A 9,361-nucleotide genomic window follows, 5' to 3' on the forward strand; every position below is an offset into this window, starting at 1 on the left:
CTTTCTTTCTTTCTTTCTTTCTTTCTTTCTTTCTTTCTTTCTTTCTTCCACAGGATTACTAGAAAGATAAGTCAGTCTAGTTTTGTAATTTATCTATGACTTCTCCATGATCCTAGCAGATGGTAATTTTTTTTACTTTGCATAATTTCAAATTGTATTTATTTGTCACTTTCCCATTAAGTTTTCTCCATGTATCTATTTGATCTAGTTTGTTTAGCATTATATTTAACTCTGTTTTCTTTATCTTTCTTTTAGAGTTGTCATATTATTATAGTAAGGTATTGAAATATTCCATTATTAGTCACTTACTTATTGCCTCTTAGAAAACATCAAGCTTTTTTATTACCAATTTTACTGCCAAATTATATGGTGCATAAATCTTCAAAATATTTATTTGAATAGTACCTTTGAAAGAAATATATAATTTCCTTTCATTTTCTTTTTTAAAGTGTTTTTCTTTGGATTTAATTTTGCCTGATATAATCAGTGCCACTTCCTCTTTTTTTAAACTAGACATAGAATGATAAACACTGATAAGATCTTTTCTGCTTAAATTTACAGGAAGCTTCATTTACATGGGAGTTCTCTCAAAGATACCCCACATCCAAAGTATTTTGTGGTTCAGTATCCATTCAAAACTTTATTGCATCAGTCTCCAATGACTTGTTTCTTGTGCCAATCAGAAGACATATTAGTTCAAATAGCACTGCACAGTCAGTGACAAAAAAGGTCCCCACACACATGCAAATAGGTGTGCTCTCACAGAGGTTCATTTTGTGTTACTATTGAGTAAATGCTTACTCATTATTATAAGTGACTAGTTGTGTAAATGTCACATATTGCTGTGAATTTCAATAGCCTGCTGGTGGGTCTGCCTGCCTCAAATCTCTCCACACTCCAGTCCATCCTCCATTCAGCCACTAACATGATTTTCCTAACGTGCAGGTCCAACTATATCACTTCTCCACTCAAACTCCAGTGGCTCCTTATCACTGTCAGGATAAAATCAAAATCTTTTTGGTATTCAAAGCCCTTCATTACTTACCTCCCCATACCTTCCCAGTCTTCATACACCTTATTATCCCTCATTGTATTCTATGATCCAGTGACACTGGCCTGCTGACTGTTCCATGAACAAAATAATCCATCTCTTGGCCCTGGGCATTTTCTGTGGCTGTTCTCCATGCCTGGAATGCTGTCCCTCCTCATCTTCTTCTCCTAGCTTCCTTTAAGTCCCAACTAAAATCTCATCTTCTATAGGAAGTTTTTCCTACCCCTCTTAACTCCAGTACTTTCCTTCTTTTAATTATTTCCTATTTATCCTGCATATAGTTCATATATATTTGTTTGTATGTTATCTCCCCCATTAGATTGTAACTCCTTGGGCAGGGGCTCTCTTTTGTTTCTTTTTGTATCCCCAGTGCTTAGTGCAGTACCTGGAACGTAGTAGATGCTTAATAAATGCTTATTGACTGATCGACTGATAACCTTTGGTAATATCAGAAAAGCTCTTTCTTCCATCTATTAATATGGTCTCCTCCGAATTACTGCTCTACGTTGCCATCTGCTGAGTTTCAAATGCCATTTGACCTCTTAACTGTTAGAAGGAAGTATCCGCATTCATTTTTTATTTTTTTGCTCATGGCGCAAGGGGCTATTTCAATTCTTTTGCTATGTAGAACCCAACCAGCTGCACCTAGCCAGCTAGCTATAGAGGCCCTTAGACGTTAAGATCCATCTTTAGTACTTCCTCTGTGCAAACTTAATCTTCACTCTCTGGGCCAAATCTTCTATCCCATTTCAGCTCCAGAACTCACATCTCATTGGTATGCTGGTATGGGGGCTGGGAAAAAGGGCTCTCTCTGGAAGGTGGAGAGCTCCTCCCAGGACCTTCATTTAAGAATACCCCAGTCAGTTCTCTATTTCCCAGCCAGCTGCACTCCTCACCCCTCATTTCAGCTTCCTTTTGCGTATATTATCTTCTTCCATTTGAAAGTAAACTCCTTGAGTACTGGGACAATCTTTGTCTTTTTTGGTTTGCCCAGTGCTTAGTATAGTTCGTGATATATAGAGGCATTTAATAAATGTTTATTAGCTGATTGACCAACTTGGGGTTAGAAAATTCCCTTCAGTTCCTTTCTACTCCAGTTATAGCAATTGTAGCCCATGAAAATCTCACTGAGCAGAAAGGAGGTTGGGTAGAGCTGATGGCCTTTGTCTAACTTTCCTGTCATAACAAAGTTGCTGTCCTCCTTATATCTACATGCTATTCTCTGACTTTGCTACTCCATCTCTCACCCCCATATCTTTGCATTGGCAAATAACAAACATTTAGTAAACACCTACTATGTTCCAGGCACTATGCAGGCATATATATAGATATAGTGTATAAGTATATATATATATATATATATATATATATATATATATATATGTATGCATATGTGTGTATGCCAATAGGGCAAACCAGAAAAGGGGAGTATACTCCCTAGGATGAAACATCTGTATAAGTGTATAATTCTTACCTCCCTACTATAAGTTCCTTGAGGACAGAGCATGTGTAATTTTTTTCATATTTGTGTCTCCAATTACCTAGATCCTTTAATGGTATAAGTAATAACAAGCTGGGACATAGGCACACACATGTGTATATATATGTGTAAATAAAATTAATACAAAGTAATTTTGATGGGAGGCACTAACATCTGAGAGAATTGGGAAAGCCTTCATGAGAAAGGTAGTGCTTGAGCTGAGCTTTGAAGGACAATAGAGATTTTAACAGGTGGAGAGGGATGAGTAAGAAAGTACATTCTTGGTGTGGGAGACAGCTAGTGCAAAGGTGTAGAGATGGAGGATGGAATATTGTGTGTGAAGACCAGTCTGACTGAACCAAAGAGTACATGAAGATCAGATAAAATTCTATGTCAGGAAAAAGAGAATTAATTTTGTTCTACCCCTCATGCTGTTGGTTATCAACATCAAGTGAAGTAAAAAATATGGAGATATATACTTGCCAAAGGTTTTTGTCACTGTCAGGGAGAATGTCCTGCTCAGAGTCCATATGGAAGAAGAATTCCCTATGGATGATGAAGTCACCCTCCAGATGCTTGTGTTAGCAGATGACATTGGGTTGAGTGCACTGAATTCCTAAAAGGCCCCTCACCAAGATCCATAACCACTCATGAGAGATCAACCTAGAAATCCACCTAGGAAAGACCAAGTGGATGGATGATATCTATTCCTCAGATTTTGTGGTGTAGTCAGATTAATTGAGTCAGTCTATCAGTACATATATCATGAGCACTGCAGATTAATGATGACCTACCCCATTAAAACATAAGCACCTTGAGAGAAGGAGCTGGTTTTATTTTGTTTTGCTTTTCTTTGTATTCCCAGGGCTTAGCACAGTGCCTGGCACATAGTAGGTGCTTAATAAATGCTCATCGACTGACTGACTAACCATAAACAGATATGAGAAAGAGAACAAACTAGACCACATTTGGGAAATTAAGAAGCACTTTCAACGATGCCAAGCTACACACTGTCGCCAAAATCATTCTTCCTTTTTTTTTTAACACTAGTATTTCCTGGTTCTGCTGAGTCAGACGGCTACAAATCATGTAAAACCACAATATTAGAAAAGTCAGAATGGTGAATGACCCAAATTGCAATGGACAGAACGATGGTATGTGCAAATAGGTTGCAGCATCTCATCGACCATAACCTGCAGATAAAAAGTGGCCTAAAAACATCATCAAAGACAAGAAAATGAGGTGGACTAGATATGTAACAAGAGTGAGGGATAGTAGATCACTGGTGAAATATTAAAAGAATCAGAAATCTCACAAGCACTGGGCTGATCTTTTATGGAATATATATGGAAAGATATGGACAAGACAATATGAAGCGATTAAGTACTCACATTGCTAATAGGAATTCATCAAAATATATTCTATCATTCCTCACTTGCTCTAACATTCTCTGATCTGTGTCCTAAGGCCCCTTTCAGGTCTGACCTGTTATGTTCTAAAGCAGGAGTTGTTTACCTTTTTGGGTGTCATGGCCTCCTTCTGATTAAACCTATGGACCCCTTCTCAGAAGAATGTTTTTAAATTGACTAAATAAAATATGTAGGATTACAAAGAAAGCCAATTATGCTGAAATACAGTTAACACGATTTTTTTTTAAACTAAGTTCATGGATGCCAGGTTAAAAGGCCAGGTCCTAAAGTCATCCAAGAAATGGTCACAGAAGGGTCCCCATGGAGCAACATGTGTCACCTGACTGCTGTAGTGTTCTCCCCTGGCTACTCCTTTCCTGAGTAGCCAATGGACCAGGGGGGAATATCATCCATGGATGAAACATCCATATAAATCTATGATTCTCATCTCTCTACTAGAAGTTCCTTGAGAACAGAGCATGTGTAATTTTTTTTCATATTTATATACCCAATTACCTAGATCTTTTAATGGTATAAGTAATAACAAGCTGGAACATAGGCAGGATTGTGTCAGAGCCCACTGTATTAGCTCTCAAGAGTGATTGTTAAATTTTTAGTGTGAGCATTTATACCTCAGAAATCAGCCAACACTACAAATCAAGGCTTGATTTATTGTTTTGTTGATTGTCTAGGCTTAAGAAAGGAATAGAGAAAATGTTAATAATGCTACTTAAACTTAAAAAGCCCAAAGCCAAGCTGACTGTCTGATACCTGAGTGACTTGGGGGCAATGTCAGAGGAAGGCTGGGGCCAAAGAACAAAGGAGGGGAATCCTGGGGCTGACACAGTCAGATGACAAAGAGGAATAAAATTCTGTTCCTAATCATGGAGAGTCCCCCTGGGGCTGCTTTGTTATAATGAACAGCACAGACAGCAGCCTGTCCTGCTGCATCAAGGAGAATAACAGTTTAACAATCTCATAATATCATTTTCCCCATCCCCCAGGCACCTTCTTCCCAACGAGCATCCCAGATTCCCCTGGGGCTTGTGTGAAGCCACACAGCTTGGCCAGCTTGGGGGCAGGGGGAGTCAATACTTTCTGCAGAGGAGGAAGAGAAGACAATAGCCCTAGCATCTCCTTTTACCCTTTTTCATGGTAAAGCAGAAAAGAACACTTAATAAAAGAACACATATTACAGATGAGGAAACTGAAGCAAACAGGATTGAGTGACTTACCCAAGGTCACACAGCTAGTAAGTTTCTGAAGCCAGATTTGAACTCAGGAAGATGAGTCTTTTTGACTTCAGTCCCAGCAGTCTAACCACTACACAACCTAGCTGCCCACAATATAGATGCCTCTCTGTTATTCTTTTCCCAGCCTGTGACTCTAATTCTTCAGAGACTGTGATACTCCAAAACTTACAGCATGACCAGAAGAATATTGATGTTAGAAAAGATGGGCCTTTGTTTTTTTGTCCTGCTTTTATTCTTTCTTCTAATTGGTTATTGATCTCGATCTATGAGCTAACAAGTCAATGGTAAGGCTGTACACAGTCAGCTGATTCAGAAACAATTCCCCCATCAGTAACCAGTCACTTCCTGCCCATTCAAATATAATCAATTTTGATTTTTCATGGCATTTGGCACTCACTGCATTGAACACCTTGTAAGTACCTTGTAATTTACTTATCTATGTAGGGCCTCAAAGCAGAATGTAAGCCCTTTGTGGGCAAGGACTAATTTGTTTCTGTCTTTGTATCCCTGTACACTGCCTGCCTTAGAGATGTTGGCTGAATTTTATCAATCCTTCCACTTATCTACAACTTCCTTTTATCTCCAGGTTTCATGTATAGGGAGAATGTCAAGATGAATATGGTTTTGTTTTTCCAGTACTGTAGTTCCTTTGGCACTGGATAAGGAGCTCCCATTTGTAGTTTCAACAGATAAATGAATGTTCACGGACAGTTTAGAAACTATAGATTAGTAACGTTGGGGACACTCCCTTTGATTTCATTAGTGTTGGGAACACCTGGTGAAGAACAGAACATCCTTTCCCAATTCAGATAAGAGCCATTTCTGCACCACATATTCTTTGACAGTTGCCTGGGGAAGGTGAAAATGCTGGCCCAGTATAACGGAGCTTGTGACACAGTTGTGCCTTGAAGCCAGGTCTTCCTGACTCCTAAACTAGCCCTCTGTCCAGGGTGCTAGGTTTCTTCTTCCTCTGCCCCCTTTTCTTCCACTCTGCCACCATTCCTACAGAAGCAGAGGGGGCCATACTATACCGAGCACCATTTTGTATTTTTCTGCTTCAGAGGCTGCAAAGCCAATGAATTGGTGGCTACTGCCCTGGTGAAGGGCGTCTTCATACTCAGGAAGGCTGACCCCAAGAAATAAGCTCGAGGGCAGAGCTTGTTCTGTCCTCAAATCCTGTCCATCTTGGTGTTAAACCTCCCAGTGCTTGGACTCTGCCACTCTCCTATTGTTCTGAGCAGACCATTTTAGGAAGGATGTTGACTAAGGAACTGTGTTCAGAGGAGGGTAACCAGGAAAGGAAGGGAGTGGGAACCAGGTCCTTTGAGGATCAATGGAAGAATCTGGGAGTATTTAGCCTGGAGAAGAGAGATTTAGGACAGACATTATCAGTATCAAAAAGTTGTTTGAGGGCAAATAGACGGTGCAGTGGATAGAACACTGGGCCTGGAATCAGGAAGACCTGAGTTAAAAAATTGACCTCAGATACTTCCTAGCTGTGTGACCCTGGGCAAGTCACTTTACCTCTGTCTGCCTCAGTTTCCTCATCTTTAAAATAGAGATAACAATAGTACCTACATCCCATGGTTATTTTAAGGATAAAATGAGATGATTTGTAAATCATTTTGCAAACCTCAAAGCACTGTATAAATGCTAGCTATTATGTGAAGGGCTCTTGGAGGGAAAAATTAGACTTCATAGCATCAGAGAAACTCAGCATTGGAAGGAACCTCAGCTTCCCTTAGTCTAACACAAACCTGAATAGGAATTCCCTCTGATACACCCTCAGCATGTAGTTATTCATCCTCCACTGGAAAAGGATCCCACCAGCTCAGAGGCAGCACACTCCACTTTCGAAAAGTTCTCATCAACCACAATCTTTTCCTGACATCTCTCCCTAAATCTTCTTCAATGCCATTTCTGCCCATTGCTCGGAGTTCTATAGGATCATAGGTTAGAGCTAGAAGGACTTTTGAGGCCAGTGAGTCCAATCTTCCTCCCCTTTTACAGATGAAGAAATCAAGGCAAGTGACAGAATTATAGGTTTATAGCTGGAAGGGACCTCCGAGATCATCAAAGTCCAATCTTGTCTTTGTACAAACAAGAAAACCGAAGACCCAAGAGGTTAAGTAATTTGTCCAAGGTCACACAGGGAATAGTTAGCAGTGGTATGATTCAAACTCAGATCCTTTGACTCCAATTCATTGCTCTTTTCTCTACACCAAGTAGAAAAATCATTGTTAGATTGAAGAAAAACCCTCCTAACAATAAACTGTCCCAATGTAGACTGGGGTACTGAGTTCTCCATCACCAGAGGCATCCAATCAGAAGCAAGGTAACTGCTTACTGGAGCAAAAAGAAGCTGAGGAGCTAAGGCTGCTGGCAGGGGCCCAAGGCCCCCAGGGAATTCAATGACCTTTTTGCTCACTCACTGCCCAGCTCCAGTGACTTCCTCACCATCTGGGATCTGTCACTGAATCGCATTGCTCCAGGGAATGGAGGAGGGGAACTAGCCAAGCCTGTCAGAGGGGGAAGGGTATAGGAAGGAAAGATGGAGAGGGGCAATGAAGAGGAAAAGGTGGGGATGCCTGAGTGAGGAAAAAAAGAAGGGGAAAGGAGTCAGGGAATGGCATGGGGGGAATGGGAAGGGGAAAGAGAAAAGGAAAAGAAAGAAAGAGTTGGATAATAGCCACCCAGATGGTCCCAACTCCCAAATTAGTGCTAATGCTTGAATCTCAACTAATTAACTCCACTAGAAGCCTGTCATTGACCTGGGGCTCCTGCCTTTAATTCCTGGGAGACACCCCTTGGATCAGGACTGACTTTCCCTTTCCCCCTTGTCTTTCTCCCACAAGCCCTAGGTATTAGCCACCTACTCCCTTCTGGCTGCCATTGTCTAGTCTAGTCCTCCTCCCCTCCCCTCCCCCACCTTGCCAAGATCCTCCCTCCTAGGACCAGGAGCCCTTTAGGCTTCTCAGTTCCCTCCATGCTGTCTATGAAGCAGTACCCTCTCTTGAGACAGATTCTTAGAGAAGTTCTTGCTAATGCAAAGATAGACTGCATTGAGAGACATAGTTTCTCAGAATAAGGAGGTGGTAGTCCCTCTATACTTTTCCCTGGTCAGAACACATCTAGAGTATTATGTCCAATTATGGGCACCACCTAGACAAATCTAATTTTTAAAAATATGCGAGAAATAAGTTAAGGTCCTGAAAAGAAGTTTAGAAAAGGTAAATATGATGGCTCTTTAGTGATTATTGAATGGGGATAGAAAAGAATGTACATATTTCTCAACTGCATACCTTTACAAAAACTGACCATGTATTGGGGCAGAACAAACTCAGAAATAAACACATCTTTTACTGACCGCAGTGCAATAAAAATTACATTCAATAAAGGGTCACTGAAGAAAGGCTTAAAAATGAATTTGAGGTTTAAATAACTTAATCCTAAAGAGCTGGTGAATCAAAGAACAAACCAAAGAAACAATAGATAATTTCATTTAAAATAATGAAAATAATGATACAACAAAAACTTTGAGGATGCAATCAAAGCAATTCATAGAGGAAAATTCACATCTCTAAACATATTCAACAACAAAAGAAATAAAGAACAGATCAATGAATTGGTTGTGCAATTTTAAAAACTAAAAAAAAAACCAACACAACTTTTAAACCCAATTAAACACATAAAGAGAAATTCTGAAAATTGTTGGAGAAATTAACAAAATAAAAAGAAAAAATCCTACTAAATTAAAAAATAAAACTAGGTGCTAGGGTTTTTAAAAATAAATAAAGTAGATAAAACATTAGCTAATCTGATTTTTAAAAAGAAAGAAAAACTAAATTACCAATATCAAAAAGAATTCACAACAGATGAAGAAGAAAATTATTACAAACTATTTTGTCCAACTATATACCAATAAAACCCACAATTTAAATGAAATAGGTATTGCTTATGTTTGCAAAAATATCGGATGCTCATATTAACAGAACAATGAATAGAGAATTTAAATGGCCCAATATCAGACAAAGAAATTGAATAAATCTAAGTAAACTCATAAAGGAAAAAAAATCTAGGACTAGATGGATTTACAAGTGAGTTCTATTGACTATTCAAAGAATAATTAATTTTAATATTACATCATATACATAATATATTATAGATA

The sequence above is a fragment of the Vombatus ursinus genome, unplaced genomic scaffold (assembly GCF_900497805.2).
Source record: "Vombatus ursinus unplaced genomic scaffold, bare-nosed wombat genome assembly UNPS02009173.1, whole genome shotgun sequence".
In the NCBI taxonomy this organism is placed as follows: Eukaryota; Metazoa; Chordata; class Mammalia; order Diprotodontia; family Vombatidae; genus Vombatus; species Vombatus ursinus.